Source organism: Marmota monax, unplaced genomic scaffold (assembly GCF_021218885.2).
Source record: "Marmota monax isolate L192 unplaced genomic scaffold, Marmota_monax_Labrador192_F-V1.1 WCK01_AAM20220418_F8-fsc00016, whole genome shotgun sequence".
NCBI classification, from domain to species: domain Eukaryota; kingdom Metazoa; phylum Chordata; class Mammalia; order Rodentia; family Sciuridae; genus Marmota; species Marmota monax.
In genome coordinates, this window is record NW_026695209.1 from 2,812,958 (window position 1) to 2,838,330 (window position 25,373).

General features: G+C 36.8%; 1 protein-coding gene and 1 long non-coding RNA gene across 2 annotated transcripts in view; one reads left to right on the plus strand and one right to left on the minus strand.

Annotated features, from left to right (window-relative positions):
• Cyyr1 (cysteine and tyrosine rich 1) overlaps positions 1–25,373 on the plus strand; it is a 112,863-nt gene that overhangs the window by 59,026 nt on the left and 28,464 nt on the right. The window lies entirely within an intron of this gene.
• LOC131423669 (uncharacterized) lies at positions 4,649–9,548 on the minus strand. The gene is made up of 3 exons (XR_009225528.1): positions 9,418–9,548; positions 7,108–7,164; positions 4,649–6,393 (listed from the first exon to the last, which is right to left on the minus strand). It is a non-coding gene; the product is annotated as an uncharacterized LOC131423669 (long non-coding RNA).

The following is a 25,373-nucleotide window of genomic DNA, read 5'->3' on the forward strand; positions in this document are numbered from 1 at the left end:
AAAGACCAAAAGACCAGATTTAGTCTTCAGACTGTAGTTTGATGACCCCTAATATGAAAGATACCCCTAAACTTAATATTGATGACACCCTGGAGTTGTTAGACACATGGACCTTGGTGGAAAGCTATTGGTGCTGCTCATTAAAGTAAATGTGACCTAATGACATATAAGAAATAGACTAGTAGAAAAATCTGTGTGAGAAAGGGATCCAATCTAAAAAAAAATAAAATAAAATAAAGGAATCCCCTTGTGTATGTGTGATATTTTTGATACATTTCTGAGCTTTCATGTAGAAAGTGGCAATTGAGCTGAGCTTTCTAATTTTTTAAAATTTTAATTTGTTATATATGACAACAGGATGCATTACAATTCATATGACACATATAGAGCACAATTTTTCATATCTCTGGTTGTACACATACATGTGTACATGTCACATCCTTCTGTAGAGTCACATCCTTCTGTCATCATACATGTACTTAGGGTAATGATGACCATCACATTCCACCATCTTTTCTACTCATATGCCCCCTCCCTTCTCCTTCCTCTCTTTTTCCCCTTTGCCCTATATAGAGTTCATTTGATCTTCCCATCCCCCACTCCCTGTAGCGTATTATGGATCAGCATCCTTAAATCAGATAAATCATTCACCATTTGTTTTTTGGGGATTGGCTAATTTCACTTAGCATTGTATTCTCCAGCTTCATCTATTTACCTGCAAATGCCATGATTTTATTCTCTTTTAGTGCTGAATAATATTCCATTGTGTGTGTATGTTTATATATATAACTGAATAATATTACATTGTGTGTGTGTATATATATATACGTATATATATATATATATATTATGTTTATATATATAAACATACACACAGACTGCAGTTTGATGATGTCTATTTTCTTTATCTATTCATCTACTGAAGGGCATCAATGATGGTTCCACAATTTAGCTATTGTAAATTATGCTGCTATATACATTGATGTGACTGTGTGTCTGTAGTATGTTGTTTTTAAATCCTTTGGGTATAGACCAAGGAGTGGGATAGCTGGGTCAAATGGTGGTTCTCCATATTGTTTTCCATATTGGCTGCACCATTTTGCAGTCCCTTCAGCAATGTATGAGTGTGCCTTTCCCCCCACATCCTCTTCAATACTTATTGTTCTATTTTTATACACCTATTATTCTATACTTTTTACTGCAGATTTTCTTACACATTGTGCTTTCAACTTGGCACTATGATCAGCTCACCGAGTATCTCTCATTAAAGAGAATAGCAGAAGTGTCCAAAGAGAAGAAGAAAAAATTTCTCAAGGTTATAATTGTGTTGGAAGTGAGGAGGAGTAACTCAAACCCTTGAGTGAAAGCAGTAGTATAAGTTGCCTGCAAAATAAAACAAAAAGGCAGTCACATTGCAGTAACCCGATCTGTTTTATCACACCATCATACAAAACAGCATATAAAATCCACTATGCTTTCCCTTACCCTCCATGATAAGCCACCACTTGGGCATGTCTCAGATTGTTGGTTCAGGGAACTTCTGTTGTGGAATGATTTGTCTTCTTGTTGATAACCCGCCTGCCTTCCAGCACATGGCTTTGGATATGTATTTGTGTCTGGTCTGACTCAGTCCATATTCTTTGGTTCATCACAATAGAGCTATGTAGGCCAATGAGTGGGCAGGAAAATCACACAAGCCTCAATTAGAAGATTCACATCTTACTTTTTATATGCTGGTTGGCCTAATACTGACCCCATTATGATTGCTAATACTTTAATCTCAATCTGTGATCTTTAAATAATCATAAAGATGTTTCCAATGTTTGATATGTGTGTGCACAATACAGTCATTAGCACAAGAAGCATCTTCTAATCTAGTAACAAGTGGAGTTCCAGGGTGAAATACTTTGCATCAAATACAGACACAAATGAATGGAATGAGCTTTCTCCTAGGTAATCAATGGCATGCTACAGGAAATTGCTGAAAAGTTCTTCATAGGGACAAATGGTTCATTTGGCAGGTAATGGGAGCAGGAAGCTTGTCCTCCCTCTACCCTGATATCATAAAATAACTCTGAATTTTCTAGAAGATCAAAACCAAATTTTAATAGAGGAACACAAAATTGAGCACTTTGCATTAAAGGTATTTTAAAAAATTAAGTTGCTATTTTTAAGACTTTCACATTGAGAAAACTGTCAGAACAGCATTATTGCCATTATTAACATTAACATTTTATTATCATCAGCAACTTTAAGGTGACTAACAAAATGATTATGTATAAATTCAGTATCTTTTTGAGGTTTGATGGGAAATGTACTCATCAATTTTCCAAATCTGTACAAACTAATGTTTTTAAAAGATTTTGACATATCCTTAAATAGATCCTATTAAGACTTTAAATAGCTGGTATTTGGTCAATGCTAAATATGCATAAATCCTTGGAACAGTGATTGACAGTACTGCAAAATTACCCATCCAGGAAGGGTCTCCCAGCAACAGAGCCTAAGATTCAACGCAATCTGCCAATGTTGAATTCAATGAAGGAAATGATGAGAAAAATGTCTTCATAGTCTGTAAGCACATGATTTTGGTACTCTTTAATATTTACTGTATATCTGAATTTCCTTGGCATTTTCTTCATGCTCAATACATAGAAAATAAGCCCAATGCTAATGCATTATCAGATCCTTACCTCACCAACTGTTAAGCCAGCAGGTCCACAAATGGGAAATTCTCTATGGCTCTGATAATAGGATAACTTTACCAATATTTATGTCCCAAAAGAGCATGATTCGTTTTCTCCTATCTGGTCAGTGTTCTATGATCATACTATACTATTTGTATACTAGCACTTGAATGGTAGCCTACCTTTGAAAATTCTGTGTGCAGACTTGTATTGGTGACTTGCAAGCCTTTCTGTTATAAGCAGGATATGTGTTGTTTCCCTCATCTCATGCATTTGAAAACAGAATCACAGAGCAGATACCTGACTCAGCCCATGACGGTAGTGGTTGGCTCAGCCAGATATTATGCACAGATCTGCTGAGTTCTACTTCAGTTCTCTCTGCATTGTCTCATGCTGAAGGTTAAGATTATTTCAATGCCAATCAAAACCATTATCAATGACAACAAACAAATGTGGCAAGGATGTGGAAAAAGGGAAGCTCTCATATACTCTTAATGGAAATGTAGGTGACTGTAGTTACTATGGAAAACAGTATAGAGGTTCCTCAAAAACTAAAAATAAAACTCATATGATCCAGCAATCCCACTACTGGGTAAATATCCAAAGGAAATGAAATCAGTATGTCAGAGAGATATCCATACTCCCATGAAGCATTATTCACAAAAGTCAAGATATAGAATCAACCAATGAGTCCATCAATGGAAAAATGGGTAAAGAAAAGATAAAGAAAATAGAGTATAATATTATTCATCTAGAAAAAGAATAAAATTCTATCACTTATAGGAACGTGGAAGGAATTGAATGACAATATATTAAGTAAAATAAAATAGACATAGACAAATACTGCATGTTCTTCCTTATGTGGAGACTGAAATGTTTACCAGAACTTGGGAAGACCCTGGGGGAGGGGAGATGGCAAGAGAAAGGTAACAGGTACACAAGTACACTGTTGAGTAGGAGCGAGAATTTCTAATACTATACAGCATGGTGAGATGACAATGGTTGAGCAACAATAAATTAAATATTTCAACATAGCTAGCTGAGAGGATTTTGAATGCTCTTAACACAAAGAAATGATTAAACAATAAATGTCTAATGTGATGGATATGACAATGATGTCATATGTCATATGATCAGATCACATGTTTTTTTATATATATATATATATATATATATATATATATGTGTATATATATATGTCCTGAAGTATCACACAATACCCCATAGATTTGTAAAATTGCTATCTTTCAAGAAGATCATTCCAAATATGGCTGTTGTGGTAGAGCTAGAACTGCTCAACAATAGCTGTGCCTCCTCCCTTTCCATGGAAATAGTTCTGACCATTAGACCATGAGCAGAAAAGATATGCATCACTTCTGGCCTGAGTTAGGTAATAGCCTTTTATAGGATCTTTCAACACTTTCTTTTTCCTTCTGGTGGCAATCACGAAGCTATATGATGAGATGGTGGGTTCATAAAATGGAATGATCCTGAATCCCTGAATCACTGCATGGAGGAGAGCTTTCCTGGAGACTCACTTGAGTTAATCATACTTTGAGGAATAAATGAACTTTTTCAGTTAATTTATTAAGCCACTGTGACAGCAGCATAAACTCAGTCTATTCCACCATATATGTATTTTCTAGTGCAACTCATCTAGATTCTTTCTACAGCTACTCTTAGCACTATACGATTACCATCTCCCAGTATACCATTATCTCCAGTTATAATATTTAAAGGAAGACCAGCAACTGCTCTTTGGTTCTATGGTGAAAATAAAACAGAAGAAAATGACAGGGAGTGGATATGGTTTAGGTGCCATGATTTTAAATTGGGTGGTCAATGAAGAACTCACTTAAAAGGTAATATTCGACCAACCACTTAAAGTTAGGCAGACATCTACAGAAAGCATATTCTATGCAAAAGGGAATTGTCAGGCATCTGTTATTTTAGGAGCAGCAACTAGGCCAGAGGAGCCGAAATTCTGTGATTGAGAGGGGGGAAAGCCAAGAGAACTGAGGACAGAGAGATAAGGAGAATGAGGCATATCATGGAAGGACATGTGAGTTTTTTAGGAACTTTGTTCCTGGTCTAAGTAAAACTGGAAACCCCTGGGAAGTATGGTGCAATGTAGTGACATGATTAGATTTATGTTTTTAAAGAATTGTTTTCTAAAAGCATATTTATGGCACGGAACAATTACTTACAATGGATAGTATTGTTGCAATATAAAAATTCTGGCTTTGATCAGGTGTTGTTTTGATCTATGAGTGATTCTCAGCAAACCACAGTGATGGTGGTATGAGCTCAGAGTTTACATTATATTGATAATAATCAGGCTTCTATCTGAGGTTCCTGGTACCCTAGACTGCCATTTCCTGACTTCAAATGCTTGCCATCAAGCTCTTAAAGAGATCTTTGCAAGAGTCTTTATTCTCAAGACCCTCCAGTGTAAATCACAAATAGCTGGCTATAGTTTCATAGCATATGAAACTATTATGTACAATAACAGTATCTATCCTAGGTGATGACAGAGTGCATACATTGATCTCACAAATAGTTTACTTTGTTATTTCCACCTCAACACCCAAAAGAAAGCTTTGGTTCAGCATCTTCAAAGAATAAAATCATTTTCACTTACTTGTCTTTACTTACTCCAGAATTTGTGCCCATTATATTCCTTTCTTCAGTTCAGAAAATACCCCTTACCACAGTGGATCAAGTCAGAAACGCTAGCAATTTGTAAGAGTTCTTTTTCTAAAACCCACCTTTCCTACAACCCCACACAACCTCGAATTTAGCTCTCGTTTTCTCGCTTGTGTAGCTCGCACAGCCATTTATGGGGCTTCGCATTGCACAATAGTCCAGAAAGTGTCATTTTAAAGTACAGGTCAGGCTATAGGATTCCTTCTCTATGTGTGGGCTTAAAGATTCCCTAATGATCCTGTTTCTGCCTGCATTTTCAGCCACATCTCCTGCTGCTTCAAGATCACAACATTTGCTTCAGCCAAACAAAGCTGTTTGCTGCTTTCCATTCACTATAAGCTACTTCACCCATCTGTGACTTTGCAGATGTCATGCCCTCCACTGGAATATTTTTTCACCTTGTCTAACTGGCAGATTCCTATTGCTTTCAGCCTGTGTGTAGATGTCATATCATTTGTGAAGTTTTCCCTGACCTTACCTTCAGGGCTTCTCATAGATAACTTTTCTTTAGGGGTGACTTTGAGCTTATGTCTGTCGGGCCCATAAGACAACTCTTTGTATGCCAAACCCCTAAAATAAAGATGGATATATGGCATTGATCTTTGTGGAACTCTAAAAACTGTTCTGGCTAAAAGTCTGGTGTTAACATAATTAAGAAGATATCACAACTGTAGGGGAATATCCATTCTGTGTTCATGAGGGAAAATATGGCCATTTCTTCCAGCAGTTTGCCTGGTAACAGACTTTTCACACGGAATTTGTTCTTCCTCAGGACGGGTTCTGTATTTGTTTTTATTTGTTTGTTATACAGTCATTTTATTGCCCTAGGATTTTATCTTTGTCATCCTTCTCTGTCTCACAGCAGTTGTTATGAACTGATTGCTGTTTCTCTAAAGGCTCACCTGGTCATCTCGTGTTCTGGAATCGTTGGCTATCGAGGAGAAATATGTTGAGAAAAAAATCAGCTCCTGTTTCTTGCTTCATGTGGAGATCCAATTTTCTATATTTATATAAGGATAGATTTCATTTAAGAGAGCAGCCATTCTAAAACTCATGGTCAAATTATGAGAAACACAGGAATACTCCATTTTTCTTGAGAGATTACAGTTCAGTTATATAATGTTGTTCAGTATTTGTATTTGTTTTGTGTGTGTGTGTGTGTGTGTGTGTTTCTTATTACAGAGTAGCATATGTTCTGAGACGGGACATTGCTGGTTCTGCCTCATCAACTTGAAACCCTCTCTAGACAACATAAGGCCTGCTGAGTTGAATACTGCAATGACATGCTCTTCTAACTGGTGGCTGAGTCCCCTGTTTTCACAGGGTTCGTGCCATAAGGAATTGAGACATATGTCTCATGTGTCAAATTTGAGTGTGAATTTGAAAGTTGAAAGTAAAATGAACCCTTGAACATTCCAAGAGGAAATCATAGCAACCTGAGGGCTGAGGATTTTCATAGCTACTCTTTGATTTTTTTCCCCAAAGTTGCATTTTATTATACTGCTTGTATTTTCATGCAGTGCATGGGAAACAACTAAACCCACACCTTACTGATAGTGTCATGAAAAAGATATTAAGAATGATTCTGATTTCTCTGTGATCAGTTATAAATCTGTATTTTCGGGTCACTGGGGGCTTTCCTTTCTTGTAGAACAACCAGTGAATAAATGGTCAAATGAGGGGGCCAGGGTCATTTTAGCAAGTGGATACCCACCTAGATTGGGTAGAAACCCTGCAGAGGTCCATGCACCTTTGAACCTGTTTCTTTTTCCTAGAATGGAAGGATTCACAGCATGAACATGTAGGTCAGGAATCCAAGAGAAGACAAAGGGCACATGAGATGTGGATGGTGTCAGGACATGGAGAGGGTTCCAGGGACACTGAGTAGCTTCTGCTGTTACACTCTGACTTAACTGAAACTGGAACCAAGACACCTTCTTCCAAAGGTTGAGATTGAGAGTGTAGCTGCTGCCCCTACAATTCACCTTTATGTCTTCTTAAAGCATATTTTCTCTGTCTTCTTATTTACTATCTATGGCCCAAGATGCTTTAGAGAAAACAACTCAAGGATGGTTAAAAATATGGTGAAATTTATAGGGCTTATGAATAAAAAAGAGGGAAACTTCAGTTAACATTGCAGTTGAGAGAAAGCCCCTAAATGTCAGAAGAATGTCACAGTGCAGATGAGTTAGGATTGGGGACATGCTTATTGTAAGGTAACTAGAACCAAGGTGACCTAGAATATAAATAAAGTCAAATTTATGGGTGAGGATTTATGTCTCACTAGAGAAGAAAATGAGGGCTTCAGATTTCTCAAGATCATTTTTCCAGATTAAGAAGAGAACCTGAAGTCTCATGTAATCCACAGAAATGGGTAGAAAGTGGAAACTGAGTAATGGGTTGACTGTGAACAGACCAAGGGGACCTGTCAAGAAATATGTTCTATATGTTGAAGTGGTCATGGTTCCATGGGCATATAAAAAAAACATAAACCTATCAAGCAACAAATTTAATACTTATATGCTGAAATGAAATATGTCTCACTAAAGGTTAAACAAAACAGCGAGAATGTAGAACTGGGGCAAGACCTAGATTTTATACATCTCCCAAGAACAAACAGTTTCTCAACACAATTTTATATCAAAATTCTCTCCTGTGCTTATGAAAACTACTAAAAACCCTTTCTTGTTTGTTTTTTCATGATAACCTACTTTCTTCAGAAAGTCCTCTTTGTATGGTATTAAATAGACAATAACTCCCTTTCATTTTCTTAACAGCAGTTCATGATTAGCTGTGTGGCTCTGAGACTGCTCTCATAAACCCTGTCTCAGAATTATGATCATATTGGTTTAATGTAACTTGATAATAATGATAATGATAATGGCTAATGTGTATTAAGTGCTTAACAATGTTACTGATACTCTGGTTACATACATACATACTCTCATTTAATTCTCAAAATGATCTTATAAATAAAGTTCATTAAGTATGTGCATTTTTCTTATAAAACAAAAAAAACCCAAATCTTGTGAGGTTGGGCAGCCAATGCATGGTCACCCTGAAACAGGACAGAAATTTCGGTTATCAAAATTTAATCTTAAGCTCTCCAGACTGTAGCATCTCCTAGCAGCACCCAAACTCTCACATAAAAGCATATCTTTATTTGTAACTTGTTCTTTTAATTGCTCTTTACATGCTTGGGAATAAAAAATTTGAAGATTATATTAATTGTAAATACTTTGTCATACCTTGGTGACCATGAGCCATCATATGAAAAGCACAGGAATAATTAATAGAATCAAAACTATAAAAATTTAGCCAAGAACATGTTTTCCTTCTAATTTCATCTCTGTGCTGGATTTTAATTCACATAAATTTTACAGATTAAAGATTTTTTTTCTTTGAGCATAAACATTTTTAAACTATTTTAACTATTTTTTCAAAACTGAAAAAGACATCTGTTTATATTCCTCACTTCTTATCTATAATACACATTCTGCTACATGCTCACCTGTTCTTGAGGTCTTTTGTTGATCACTGTTTTGTCATAATACAGTGAGTTATGTAGTTACCATTAAAATGGGCTGGACTCTTGGACCTTACTCAGAATGCCCAAAGTCAATACGCAACTCATATTGTCTCCCTGCTCGCTCACTTTTTTTTTTTTTTTTTTTACCGTTGTCCTTAATGCTATTTCATGGAATTTGATGATTCAAAATCATCATAAAGAGAACAATAATAGATCAATAACAGAGCTAAAATTACAGGTGATAGAGACTTTTAGAGAAGTTTTTAAAATGCAGAATAAACAAATAACCAGAAAAAACTCCTATAAGTGAAAGTGCAGATTTTATAGATTTATTTTTATCCCAGCTTCCTCTTGCATGGATTTAGACAATTTAGATTTATACAATTGTACAATTTAGATTGTTTTCTCCTTTGCATCCCGTTCTTTATTGTTATGGTTACCAAAATAGGTATTATCCAGAAAAGTATTTTATTGTGACTTTAAAAAAGCTCTTACTTTCTCAGGAGCAAATTGATGACGTCTGTCAGCTCCTCATTAGACGTCCTAAATTTCCAAGAGGCCACAGCAGTGGATGTTCTTCAAGAATGGTCTCCTGGCAACCAGGTTTCCAGGAAGATACTGCTAAGGACACAAAAGTGAACAGAAATAAGATGAGGCAGTCAATTTAGAAAAAAAAAATGGAAGAATTTCATACATAGCATGTATGTATGAGTGTGTGACTGTGCATGCATGCACGTGTGTTCTATGACCTTAGAAGAGTTGAAGGGAAATTTTTCAACCCATAATTGTTTCTTAAACTGAGGTAGGGATTTTTAGTTATCTGCTTAATAGTATTTTAACTTTTACCAATAAAATACAATACTCAATGGCATAGAGAAATGAAATGTTCAGGTAGAAATTTTATTTAATTTTGATCATATATCTCGAATTACTGCTTTCTTTTTCAAGAATGAAATGAATGATCAAAGAATGCAGGATTTAAAATGAAAATCAGTCCCCGACTCATGAACAGATTCCAAATCCCCTCACCAACAACCTCACTTTAATGAGATAAATGAAGTTCCCACATATGCACTTCTTTAAAACAATACCTTCAAATACTTTTTAAAAATTTTTTTAGATGTTGATGGACTTTTATTTTATTTGTTTACTTATAAGTGGTGATGAGATTCAAACCCAGTTCCTCACACATGCTAGGCAAGCACTTTACTACTGAGCCACAACTTCAGCCCCCTTCAAGTACTTTTAATGATGATGATATTACTGTACTGAAATTGACATTGTTTTAATACAGTCTGATTTTTTTAAAAAAATATTTAGTCATTGATGGATCTTTAATTAATTAATTTATTTATATGTGGCGCTGAGAAACCCAGGGCCTCATACATGCCACCCTCTTCCACTCTGATACATTGCCTCACCTCAAGCCCCAAGGAATGGAGTTGGCCATCTATGGACTGACCCCTAAATAAATAAATAAATAAAATCTGCTAAAAACAATGTTCAACTACTTCTGCAAGATGGAATATAAACATCTTGGCAAAAATAAGGAGTAAGAAGAATAAGAATTAAGAAGAAAAAAAATCATCATCAAACATATTAATCTAGACGAACAGAAAACCATCTCTTCCACATGTCTTTTAAAATGACTTAAGAAAAATAAATTTTCTTTGACATTATCTATAGCTCACTGTACTACAACATAAAGGCAAACAATAAGAAATATAAAACATATTTGAAATTCAATAAATAGCAAGACATGGACAATTGTTTTAGATTTACAGGGAATTGGAATACTTTAAAGGAAGAAAGGGACACTGTCCATCTCCGAGACCAAAAAGAGATTGTAAGGGCCAAAGTAATTTTATTCTGGAGAGTTTGTAGCTTGAAATAATTAGTTCATAGGAAGGACACAGTGACTTTATCTTTAAAATTATTTAAATTTATAAATAATGTAATCTTTTATTGCTCTATAAATGTAAAAATGTAACTCGCCTAAGTAATTATTAGTTATTCTTTTTGTCAAATGTACTATTCATTTCCTGTGTCCCTTGACTATCCTCCTAAGCAAGCAGCTTTCATATCCTCCTTTCAAGTCAAAAAGAAAGAAAAGCACTTACCAAGTTATCAAGCACATACACAGCAAGTGAATTCTGCTTATGGTGCATTTTGAATGGGAAGCAGAGAACCCTTTGTCTTGATTCTATTTCTGAGTGTCTCTGTCTTTAATCCTTTGCCTTCCTATATTGATGATTCTAAAGTTTCAAGACACATTATTTTATTCACTAAAGTCTGGGTGTACCAATCAGTGCTTTATTTTAAAATTGGAGGATGAAATTTTCAGTGTGCAAAGGATAATTCACTATAAATGTCTCAGACAGGTTTCATTATTGCTTTTGTTTTTCTACTCAGGTATCTTATATATTCTTTACTACTCTGCAGCTTTGAGGCACAAGGCAAGATCCTTTGCTGTATGTTTTTCCACATTCATTAAAATATACTTATCCTTTGACACTTTAAATAATACTCATCACTTCTCTCACTCCCCCTCCCTTTCCTCCCTCTCTCGTTCTGCATCTTCGATACACTTTGCAGACTTCATTAATTCTTACAATACTTCAGAGAGGTAGATAAGTGGGTATTACTGGTCAGATTTTCATTCAGTCTGACAGTGGGAATCCTTCCATCGAGATAACATAAGATGAAATTGGGACCCATTATCTCCACTGCACAGATGAAGAAAATGAGACCAAAAGATTAAGTGGTGAACCAAGGGCAGAGAGCCCACGTGAGCAGAGTGGAAAAGCCTTTTCAATTCCACCTCTCAATCCTGGGTCTTTTGTATTTACCTTGTTACAGACCTCCCTTGGCTAGGGAGAACAAGTGGAATCTATATGTGATACTCAGAAAGTTCTGTATGAAATCTTCTCTAAGAATTAGGAAGGACAAAATCAACCAATGCATTTCATACCTTCATTTGTGCATCCTAATTTTAGCACCAGGGAATAAAGAAAGCATCCATGTAGAAGAAGTCTTTGGCATCTTCTCGATTTTGTTCCAAAGAAAGATGTCCCTCACTGGTATTTCTTAAAGGAAATGTACATCCTTTTCTTTCAATGTCTGAACACACATTGAACAACCAAGATGCTTGATTGATAAGCAAAGCTCAGCTCTAGCCCATTGTTTACAGAAAGTTTTCACCTTCTGATGGCTGAAAATGTGGTAAATCTATGGCTTTTTTGCTCACAGTCCATAAGTCTCTTAAGCCCCAAATCAATGTATTTCAGAAATTTTCAATATCTCTCCTAAGGCATCAGTAAACATTCCAGATTTTATGCAAGACTTCTCCCCATCTACCAGCAGAACCCAGCAGTTGGTGGACCACCTGAATTTGGGGACAGGGCTACGGGCACTTGCCCTCTATTCCCACGCACTTCTACCCAGCAGTTCTCTTCGTCCACTACCAGTGCTGGTCCTCCACTACCTGACCTATCCGAGGGAAAAGAGAAGTAGGTGGCAAACAAAAGTTCTTGTTCAACTCCTGTTAGGTAGTTTTCCAAGCTATTAGAATGCCTGGATAGCAGCCTCCAAAACTTAAAGAATCTCCTCTGCTGGACTTGTTGACACCTACTACAAGGGACCACTGTCTCTTCCTCCCTGTTTCCCCTCCTGTCCTTCCATTATTCACTCCACATAGACAGCTCTTCTGGTATAGCCCTACTGCCCTTCCAGGTGGATCTCTCAGGACTGAGAACAGCTCTAGGCTGACTCTGATCCACATGGCCCACACCTGCTACAGAGAGTCAAATCCCTTGCCTTCTATGAACTGAAGGTTTGGGTCCCCACAAAATGGACAGGTTGGAGCTCTTCTTCACAAGATGATGTTATCAGGATGGCAGAGGCTTTGAGAGGGAATAAGGTTTAAGTGAGATCATGGGAGTTGAACCCCATAATGTGATCAATGCCCATCTACAAGAGAAACCAGAGCTTCCTCTCTCTGACATGTGAGGATGCAATAAAAAGGCAGCCATCTGCACACAGGAAGCAGGTCCTCACCGAGAAGCAAATCTGCCAGCATCTTGACCTGGGGCTTTCTAGCCTCCAAAACCATAGGAAATAAATGTCTACTGTTTAACCAACTCACCTTGGTATTATAGCAGCCCAAGGTGACTAAGGCCTTGCTCTATTTGGAGCAGGGCATAAATCCCTTCCCTACCCAGGTTTGTTGTCCCTCTCCTTGTATTCTACTGTAGAAAATATTGCATTCTGTTTATTTTTCTTACCTTTCCAATTTTTCTTTCCATTGTCCAAAACATGGTCTTCCTCCAACCAGTCTAATCTACTCACTGGTCTTCTGGCGTGTGCATTCAGACCCAGAGCTTTTCACAAACATAACCTGCTTGCCTATTTAGCCTCATTTCCAGCTTCTCACTCATAGACTTGGTTAGATCTTGCTCTTCTGGACCTGTTCAGAGTACACCAGATTCTCTCCCTCCTTCTAGGTCTTTCTCCTACCTTGCTTGTATTATTTACACACAGCTAGCATGACAAATTACCAAAAACACTAGCTTAAAGCAAGAAATGTTTAAAACACTAGCTTAAAACATATGTCTCTTGAAATTCCCAGAACCAGAAGTCTGGGAGCAAGGGGTCAGGCAGAGGAATATTCCCTCTGGAGTCCCTAAGCATGAAGCCCTCCTAGCCCTTTGCACTTTCTGGAAGTTGCCACTCCTTGGCTCATGCTGAGACTCTGCCTCTACAGTCACTTTGCCTTCTCCAATTTTCATCTGCAACATCCCCCTGATGTCTCTTTTAAGGACACTTGTCACAGGATTCAGTGCCTACCTAGATAATCTAGAATGAAGTCTATATTTCCAAATCCTTAATTTAACTACAGCTGTAAAGACCCTTTCCAAAAACAATATCGTTCATAGGTTCTGGGAATTAGGACAAGGACATGTCTTCTGGTGACCACCATTCAGCCACTAGGCACCACAGCGCTTTTCCTCTCCAGTTACATAGAAGCCTCTCTACTGGTATCCCTGTCTCCATTCTTTCCTCTTCTAATCAATTTTCCCTTCTACTTGTGTACTTCTGAAAGACTGTTTCCTTCCTGCCACCTGCCCCTTACGTTACAGGCTTCACTGACCTGCGGCCTTTCATGAGTTAGTTTCTGTGTGACCATTAGTCAAGCATCCTTCTACCATCAAACTTCACATAGTACTTGCTTTATTGAACTTCTCCCTCTTTAAAAGAGGCCTGTGCTCTCTCACCTTTCTGCAAATTTCCTCTTCCCAAATAGTTTTTCTTTTCTTCCTTGACTGGCTCACCTTTCAAAGTCCATTTTCATGACCACTAAAAATATTATCTTGAACATCAGATGTCTGTGGTCCAACTATTTTTCCCTAGCAGAGGTTAAATGGCATACGTTCTAGGTCACTATTTTGTCCCCAGTACCTAAAAAACACCCATAGTCAGTAAACGTTCTCTTCAAGAACTTGCCAAATATAAAGGATGGATATTACATAGCGTTGACAACAAATTTAGCAGCTTGAAATTTCAAAGCAAATAAAAATATATGATGCAAGTGAAATACATGGATTTGGTTTGAGACTCCACTTAGGGTCTTTAATTCAATGGAAAGCATAAAAATCAATATTTGCATCTGGCTCTGCTGAAGGGAGGAATTATTTACTTGTCTTACAATGCAGAAAACAATGTGTATTCTTCAGGCATTTTACCACATAGCAGGGGCTTAGATTCTAATTTGATTGGTTCCCCAAAAAGAAATTATTCATTTTGTATTATTATGATGTTGTAATAGGAGGCAGTACGTCCTTCTCAGGTAGATCAGGTGGACATGACCCACACCTCACTAGAGTTCATGGCATTTTAATAACTTAAAATGGTAAAAAGCCAAACTGCATTTTTTTTCTAGCTCTATAGAGTTTTAGAACCTCCCTCAGGGAATACATAAGACACACACTATCTGCTAGTAGCAGAAGGGAAAAGCAAAGTTACAGATTTCTGGACTGAAGTCTCCTGTGACCATTTTTCTTCGTAGCCACACTCCTCCTGGCACTCTTGCGAGTTGATTTACTTTTAAAAAATGACCTCATCTTTCTTATAGAATCAAATCCAGATTCTTGTTAAAGGATTTATTTTATGTTCTTTGACTTGAGAGATACAAGATTGATGAAACAATCTTTGAAATCATGAACTGGTGAATTGGTTGGCATAATCCAAAACTAACTCGATCAAGTAAGTTATTGGTGTTGTTCCCTGGAATTTTTATGAAATGGATTTTCTGCTAAAGGGTACATTAGTATGAAAGGGCCCCTTTGCAGATTAAATTTGACCAAATATGAGACTATTTGGGGGACCAGTGAAAACTATTAAGAATTTTTACTTTGATTTCAAGTAAAAATAAATAAAATCTTTGGAACTGTTACAACTTTGAGTAACTTAGTCATGTGCTCCTTGGTGACCAAATAATTGATACATTACTGTCCAATAATTATCTTTCATTACCAAAAGATATTTTTAAATTTTTCTTCCCACTATCACTTAGTGATTTAAGAAACAGGAGTAATTTATGAGTGACAATTATAAATTACTAAAGGAAATTATTATATATCTTTTCATTATGGTTCATTCACATCTAGGAGGAAATTGGTCTTCCTTGCTGACTGTGGATTAGTCAGCAGTGGAATATGGAACTGGATACAAGATGAGTCTGAACAAATTGGGAAATGTCTAGGTTGCTGGGCCAAATGTTTTCCTTTTCTAGGAAACACTGATCAGTCAATTTTTCTACAAACATATATTTTAATGACAATCTATGAACAGAAAAGACTGCCGGCAATTATTCAATGTCTTTATTTCTGTAACATTGTGTTAATGTTTTAGTAGCTTTGTATATTTACCAGGCTTAATTAAAAGTTTCCTATGTTGCGGGGTTTAGGGTTGTTGCTCAGTGTGTAAAGTGTGTGCTTACCTTGCTTGAGGCCCTGGTTGAATTCCTAGCAACTCCTCTCCACAAAAATGGTTTTCCATGTTGAATATTCACTTAATATCAGTCATTTCTTCCTATAATTTACATGTATCCAGTAGAGTAAGAATATGAATTAATTCCAGTGGTTCAGAAAGCTAAGCCAGGAGGATAGCAAACTCAAAGCCAGCCTCCACAATTTAGAGAGGCCCTAGAAGCAACTTAGTAAGACCTTGTCTCAAAATTAAAAACACACACACACACACACACACACACACACACACAAAAGGACTGGAGATATGGCTCAGTGGTAAAGCACCCCTGGGTTCAATCCCTGAGGCCCCCCACACACCCAACAAGAGAAAATGAAATAAAATGAGGGCTGAACAGAAAATAAGAATAATAATATTCATAACCATTTTTCTTCTTTGTAATCTCTATAAAAAGTGCTTTAAATTAAATCAGTCTCTTTTTTGTTGTTGAGAAATTGCTACTAAAATCACTTCATTTTCCAGTTTCATACATTTGAGTCCATTTGAGTTCAAGGTGTTTCTTTGCCTTGGACCCTGAACCTATTTCTACTGAGACAACTCTTAAGCAGCTTTAGATATCACTGTGGAATTCTTAGCCTCTAGTTGCACCAATTCAGTAATTCCCAACACTGGTTATATAGTAACAAGACCAGGGTAACTGTAAAATATCACAATGCCTGGCTATCATCACCAGAGACTCTGATTTAATTGATTTGGGTTGGGACCCAGGCATCATCCTTCTTTTATGATTTTTTTTTAAATCTAATGTGGAGCCAGAGTTGAGGACCACAGCCTTCAATCAGAGAAAATGGGATTAGCTCTTATATTTTGAACAATGTCAGGTGCCTCTGCAGGCCCATGCATCTATATATCTGGGGGATCTTAGTGGCCACCCCAGAATCCTTGGAAGAGTTTACCACTGAATTTCAGTTTTGTTTCTTGCGTTGACCTCTTCCAGCAGTCTGTCCTGGTAACAAGATTCTTACTCCAAAATCTGAAGCTCAAAACGGTCAAGCCACAGAGCTTATTACTAGTGGAAACTGGATTTAAACACGGGATGTGGATTGCTGAATTCACATCTGTTCTCTTAATGATAAAGCCAAAGCTGCAGAAACAAACAAACCCTAGCATCTCAGTGGCTTAACCCAACACACTTTCATTTCTTGATCACAGCACCATCTCAGTGGTGCAACTCTCCCTCAGTCCATGACATGGTGACTCACCCTCCTTCCATGTGGCAGGCTTTCTCATCTCTAAAGAACCCTTTACTTCCAGTCATGTGGGCAGACAGGGGCATACAGGTAGTTGAAGAAGAGGCATTGATGCTAACTGATGTTGTCAGGAAGTGACATATACCTTCCATTAGTATCCATAGGGGAACATTAGTTGCAAGGTCATTCCAGGAGATATGAGAAAGTGGGAAATGTAAAGAGGCATGTGGATGTTTGGCGATCCTTATCCATTTCTGCCTGAAGTTTTCTGCTCCCCTTATTAAGGTGGATCTCCAAAACCAAAGATTATTACCCCCTTATTCCCTGTTGCTGAGTTTCTCTTTATTAGATCCACATCTTTCTGCCTGATCTGCATTAATTTCATCAGAAGAATCATCAATTGGTAAGGACAGCTCAGACTAATGTGCTTCACTCTGCCTGTCTACACCAGCAATATAAGTTACTTGAATAACTGTAGTTTATAGTGTTCTATATTGACAGTCAGTCTGAAGAGCTTATATTGACTAATTTTCTTGCCCCCTAGCAGGAAAGCTGTCATTTCTCAGGCTACTCCTCCCTGTTACCTGTCCTAATACATGGAGCAGGATGAACTTTGCCTGATTTCTGAGACATACATCTAGACCAAACTGTGATATAAGAACCATCACTCTGATGGTTTAATCCAGGAATAAATCCCTTCTCTTTCAGTTGTGTGGCTGTAAAAGTAAGATGCTCCCTGGTCTGTGAGAATTTCAAAGAATGCTATAAAGTGTTCTGTTATTAAAAAAAAAAAGTACAGAATCCCCATTTTTAAAATTTTATTTCTTTTTTAATTGAAAAAAATGTATATACTTATGGAATAAATGCAATCTTTTAATACATGTACATGTTGTGGAATCAGCAAACCAGTGAAGGCTGCTTAACATATCCTGACTACTTTATTTTAAAAAGTCATGTAAGATGATGTATTTTCTACATCAGTTATTTTGTAATTATTTAGTCTATTTTGCCAGGACTTTTAAGATAAAACTATATATTTCCAAGTTTAAAGTCATTAATTTAGAGTGAACTAGATAATATGAATAGGTATATGCAGTTACAATTACTTATATAAAATATTCATTACTGTCTTGGTGATTATTATCTCTCCACAAACAAAACTGTTGCTTGTATTGACAATACATGAGATAAGAATTATTGGAAAGAGATATTTTCTCTTCCTTTCAGAATTGAAGGTGATACTGGAAAAGACAATTGTGTGAATAAATTCAGCTTCAGTTACAACTTCAGTTACAACTATATAGAATTTTTATTCTCATTGGACTGTAATTAATAACCACACTAAAATTTAACTTACTTCTAGTCTTTTTTATAAGTTCATTAGGCTAAGAGTTCCACCTTTGCTTAGCTTTCCTTTATTGACCAGCAGCAACTGTATTACTAAGGTAGAATTTCTGCTAATTAGCTGTGGTGCTAGGAAGCTGAAGGGAAGCACAAGCATTATCTAATCTAATTAGATTCTAACTGTACAAAGAGCTGGGTGAGAAGATCAGACTGCATGAATCAATCTAAGAATAACTCAAAAACTATTATTTTTTAACTTGTATTTTAGAGAGGCTTAAGTATAAGAGTTTTGGAGGACAATTAAAAGTTTGTTGCTTATATGAATAAAGCCAACCTCCTATCTCTGTGTGTTCATTATCCCAAAAGTTTATGGAATGCAGTAATAAAAACTAGACAAGCTTTTTATAAAAATTTTCATGTTGGAAAACACACTTGGTTCCAAGTGGGCCAGGAGGCATCACTAACAAAGGCATCATAAGCACAGTTTATGTCCTGCCCTCTCTATGACACCTTGCTGGGTCTGACCCTTACCTTCTTTCTTATAAAGAGTCAGAGTGTTCCCTCTGTAGAGTTCTCTTTTTTGGAAGAGAGATGGAGGTCTGATAGATTAAATTCATCCTCAAAGCCACACACATGCAAGGCCTCCAGACTTACTGACTTTTAAATACTGGAATTATTCAAAAACTTCAGGTGACTGTGATGGCATAGTTCTAATAGTCCTGGAGGAGTTGAAACTTGGTGACTTCAAGACACTGATGAATTGGTTTTCTATGTTATTCCTGAATTCCCTTCTTCCCACCTTCTTCCCTGACACACTTCCACTGTCACTTTGAGTCTTGTGCCATCTTTTACTCAGATAATTACAGTGATCTTTTAATAGGGCTTCCTGCATATAGTCTGAAACCATCAAATCCACTCTCCACATTACTCTTAGACTGATCCGTGCTGACAGCTTTTCACTTGCTTCCCATGAACTCCAGTAAAAACTCCAAGATCTTTAGAGTGTCATTGAAGACCTTCCCAATCTGCCCACACCCCTGCTTATTCTGCAACCTTACCTCCTTTCTTTTTATTCCAGCAACTCTTGACTTTTCATGGCTTCTTAAACACATCATGACATATTAAATTCCTACGGCACTTATAAATTGTTCTTTCGGTACAAAATGTACTACTGCTATCAATTCTCTTTGATTAATTCTGTATCTTCTTTCAAGAGTCAAACAAGTTACCTCCTTCAGGAATCCATGCTCAGGCACCACATATGCAATACAATCTCTTTCCTTAACACACCAACCTCGACTCACCACACACTAAAACGTGCCCTCACACACTAACATGTCTGGATTAGGTACCATCCTCTTTGGTCTCATAGAACCAGTCTGTGCTTCCCCATTTGCTCTTAATGCCTTACTCTACTATGAATGGCATGTATATATACATCTGTCATCCCCAATCTCTGTTTTCTTAAACCTTCAACATTATATTTAGGACAGAGGAGATATTTTTAAATGTTTGGTGTTGCATAATTTACTATTCTCACCAATCTCTAGATTAAACTATTTTTTTTTTGAAGTAAGGGTCTGCCAAAATGGATGGTCATAGAAATCCTCATGGTATCAAACCTGCAGACTTGCCCAAGATTATCTTTCTGACATTTTAGTGTCACTTATATGTTTGGGTGAAGGGCAAATAGATCTTAGATTTGGGGCATTTGTCCCTATCTGTCCTTCTTTCCTTATATAGCTTATACCTATAGATGCAGACGTGGACCTGGAATTATAACAATGCCAACTATATAAGTTTACAGGTGAGCGAACATCTATTTCTTTGTTTGCCAACTACTACTTCCTCTATTGAACCAGCTACCTTTATGTCCCCCATTGGTTACACAGGGAAGGTTTAGGGACAGACATGTAATCTAAGCTGCACTACTCATGGTACTAAAACTATTGGTTTGTTACCATTCCCATCTGGGCCAATCACATTCCTTCTCTGGGATTATATTTGCTGGAATGAGAGGAGATTTAAATTATTTTTTCTCTGATAGATAATGGTAAGACATAAATGCAGTAACTATTTGTAGCTCTTAGCAGCAGTCATTTAAACCAAGAGGGAATGATATTGATGCTCTGATGAAAATGAATTGCTTGTGAATGACTTTACTGAGCAAGAGGTGAGATCCTAAGAGAAAGACCAAATGTGACAGCTCTAATCAATCACATCAGTCTGGCACAGGTGAAGTTGTAAGTAACACCTTCTGAGAGGTGTGACCAGGCAGCAGCTGCCAGGTCTAGACAGCCTCCGGCTCATGAGAGTTAGGTATGGATAACTAATGTCAAAACCAGGCAAATGGCTGGCAGGGCTAGAACACAAGATGTCCCCAACTGACAGTTATCAATCATATGCTTGTCTTGGCAGAGGATGGGACTCACCAGGGTCCAGGAAGAGGATAGCAAGCCAGCTTGTAATGTATAGTCAAGCAGTCAGCAGAGACACAGGAAAAAAAATACTGGGCTGGCACAGGAGCTCATTGCCAGGGGACTTTTATACCATCAGGGTCTGTTGCCTGCTTCAGCAGTTAATCTGGAAAGGTTTACAAACTCCAACATCAACCTTTAAATTCTAGGACCTGAAAGGTAGCTGTTCTGCCAGGTCAATTACTGTGAGCCTCTATATGTATTTGAAACTCCATCCTTGAGTAAGTAGGAAGAAAAGCAGATTAGGTCTGAATTTTTATAATAAGATCCAATTTATTGAGTCTAATATGCTTTCAGGACTTAATCTCAGAAAGAAGTGAACTTTCAATAGAAATCTTTGTAGTCTCTGTCAAAAATTGGTTTGTGATTTTTTTTTATTTGTTTGATAAAAAGGCATAGAAAGTCTGGTCTAAAGTAATCATCATAAGCAAGTTAAAGTGATTAGCTCAGTGGGAAGTTTCAGCAAACCTTACATCAGAAGGATACCCTTTGCTGATATAATAGGAATGACAGTGTTATATCCAGAAGAATGTTTTAGGGTTCAAAAGTGGAAGGCAGAAGAACTCATATGCAGTGACTCCACTTATTTAAATCTTGTCTTTTCATGTCAACACAGTTTACAGATTATATTGTTTGCCATGTAGGGCATTCTGCATGACTGCTTCTCACTCCCCCATTCAATTAGTCACCAGATTTCTGAGCATCAATTTCCAAGCATATCAAAAATCACTTTTACTCTGTCTGTCCAATTCCCAACTAGACTTTCTTTCATCTTTACATGCCTAGTGCTTTGTAGAGAATTGGGTTCAATGATGAGATTCTCTGTGTTTTAGTCAGCTTTTTTCACTGCTGTGACCAAAAGACCTGAACAGAACAACTGTAGAGGAGGAAGAGTTTATTTCATGATTCGTGATTTCAGAGGTCTCAGTTCATAGACATCTGGCTCCATTCCTCAGGGCTTGAGGTGAGGCAAAACAACATGGCGGAAGAGTGTGGTGGAGGGATGCAGCTCACATGGTGATTAAAAAGCAGAGAGATATTAAGCTCAGCTCACTAAACATATACCCCAAAGATATGCCCCATCTCTTCTAGCCACTCCCTATGCACCACCAGTTACTCCCTATCAGGGATAGATTCACTGAATTAATTAATTAATTTCTCCTCTAAAACTTGCATTGTTTCACAAATGATCTTTTTGAGGGGAGGACACCACACATCCAAACCATAATACCATGAACATTGTAAACAGTAAGAGCAAGATAGCCCACTGCCACCTAGACAGCTCTGTGGTGACAACTTAAGACTGCCAAGCTCTGTCCTTAAACCTACCACAAAACTAGACACAAGATCTTTCACAAGTACTTTTTTTTAATCCTCTCGCATATTTGGTTTTTATATCTGCAAAACATGTGGGTTGGATTCAATTTCACAAAACACCATCCAGGTCAAGAACTGTTAGATTGAGAAATCACAACAACTCCCTTTAGTTTGCTATCTTCATTAGGTTTTATTGTTAGAAAAATAAATTCTCTTTTGCTGAGTGTGACCAATTCTTTCATTGTTCTCCAGTCTTAGTCTTCTATGCCTGGAGATAGTTGACCCTCATAATCTCTGTCCTTGTTTGCTATATGACATATGACTTTAAATTTTTTTTCATATATTATATATTTCTCAACTTCATACCTCAGGACCCAGAACAGTGCCAGTATGTGACAGATGTTGCTATCTAGTAACAGCCATTTGGAATAATTGTAGACATAATGGCTGAGGAATAAATCAAACCCCCTGAGAGTCATGACTGGAAAATTAAATATACTCAATGGTGGGTCAGTACCACCTTTTCAAATATTGCTGTTAAATAGTTAAATGAAACACTTTTATGTAGAAAATGAAACTATAACTTGAAAAGGTTCTAGAAACTTCCATAGCTATGAACCATTGCATTTAGATTTTGATATACAGTATGTTTTGTTGTATCATTTTGGAGCTACACTGACAGCTAATCAAATGACATTTGGTTTCTGTTTTGGTTTAGATGTGTAGTGTCCCCCAAAAGCTCATGTGTGAGACAATTCAAGAAAATTTAGAGGTGAAATGATTGGGTTATGAAAATATTAACTTAATCAGTGTTAGTTCACTGATAGAGATTAACTGGATGGTAACTATAGGTAGGAAGGTTGTGGCTGGATGAGGTGGGTCATTAGGGACATGCCATTGAGTTTATATTTCACCCTTGGAAAGTAAAGCTCTCTTTCTGCTTCCTGAGTGCCATTCCCAGATGCTTTCCTTTACCACACTCTTCCGCCATGAGGTTCAGCCTCACAGGCACTCCAAGGAAGGTAACAGCCTGTCTATGGACTGAGACCTTTGAAACCATGAACCTCAAAATAAACTTTTTCTCCTCTAAATTTGTTCTTGTTGGTCTATTGGTCACAGCTATGAAAAAACTGGCTAGAACAGTTTGTACACAGTATTTATAACACATCAAGGATATATAATAAGGCCCCAGGTGCAGTGTCACACACTCAACTTGTGAGGCTGATACAGAAAGATCACAATTTTGACACTAGCCCTCTCAGCAACTTAACAAGATCCTCAGTAACATAGTGAGACTCTGTCTTAAAAAGAAAAAATGTAAAGGACTAAGTATATAGCTCAGTGGTAAAGTTCCCCTGGGTTCAATCCCCATACTAAGGGAAAAAAAAGAAAATATCATAGAGGATAAATGTGTGTGCATACACATATCAGAGTAATGCATTTGATAGAATATATTTAATAAATGGCTTTTTGGTTTATAAAATATGCTTCTGAGTGAGGATTCCCTGAAATATATATGTTGTTTCTCTCTCTCTCTCTCTCTCTCTCTCTCTCTCTCTCTCTCTCTCTCTCTCTCTCTCCTCTCCCCTCCTCCTCCTCCTCCCTCTCTAACATATAGATAGATTAGATGATAGATATGTGCGTGTATATATATATATATATATATATATATATATATATATATATATATTCACACACGTATATACACATATGTATATGTATTTATATCTCTATGTAGTAAACTGGAAAACAATGTTTAATTGGTATTTTCAATATTACTCTTGTTTAACCACACACACTTAATCTCCATTGAATCTATATTGGCACAAAATCAGATTGGAGCTGAGCACTTTTTCAAAAAATATGATCAGTGGAGATAAGAGCAAAACAACTAACTCTCAAAGGATCCTTTTTGTCTTGAATTATTCTTGCTCTCTTCATCAATCAAAGCATTTACATTGAGATCTAGTGATAAAAGTATTATTGCATAGATCACCCTACATTTCACAACACATTCAAGACCATTTTTATTTTCATTTTGATGTCTTCTTTGATGTCTAAGCAATGTAGATTATTTCTTGAAGGTCCTCACTGAGTCATAAAATCCAATTCTACATAAAATGTAAGATGAAAGATTACAATTTAACAGAATTTGAATGTAATCTCTTGTCCTCTTGCTACTGATATGCGAGGTGGTGGTGGTGGTGTGGAATCTTTATACAGGTTTCCGAGTATCTGTATATTCCATAAAACTGCTGTTTACACATTAAATATTTCATTTTGTTTTCAGTAGCTGAGATTGTATAATAACCTTGAAAAAGGAGTTGTATTTAATCAGATTAAGTCAGGCAGCATATCATACACACATACACAGCCACACACACACTCAAAGTAATGGTAATTTTAATGGATTAAAATAAAAACTAATTCTCTCAGGTAAAAGAAATTCAGAGATAAGCAACTGATATAGCATTTCTAAGTAGCTACTGGGGAAGCAAACTCTATCAAATTCATACTTTCTCTGTCCCTAGGATATGGCCTTTTTCTCTTAGGCCAACATGGAGACTTGGTCACTGCATTTTTTATTTCAGAAAGCAGAATAGAGGGTAAAATGAAGAAGTTGGGACAAAAAAATCCAATTCAAGCCATCTCTTAAGTGGGTTTCTTAAGGAATGACACAAAATGTTTTACCTACAACTTACTTTCCGAACTTCATCACATTAAAAGAAAAATATATCTTGAAGGGTGCCTAGATCAAATATTTATTTCAGCTAGCTGTGTGTTCAGCTAGTATTTAAGATTTCTTTTATCAAGGAAAATGCAGAAGACAGAAATTGAAGTAGACAACTGTCTCTTCCACAGGGCTTGATTCAGTAAACCAGATAAATTTACCCATTCAGAGTCATTATTTTCTTACTTTACTATTATCTTTGGAAATGTGTGTGTCACAGGGATTCTTTTTGCAATTAATAAAAGCTTATTGGAAAATCATATAGGTTGGTTCTCCTACTCTCCATAAATATTATGCACATGGATTAGTAACAATATTTCATAACAATTTAACCATTTGGAATTATAG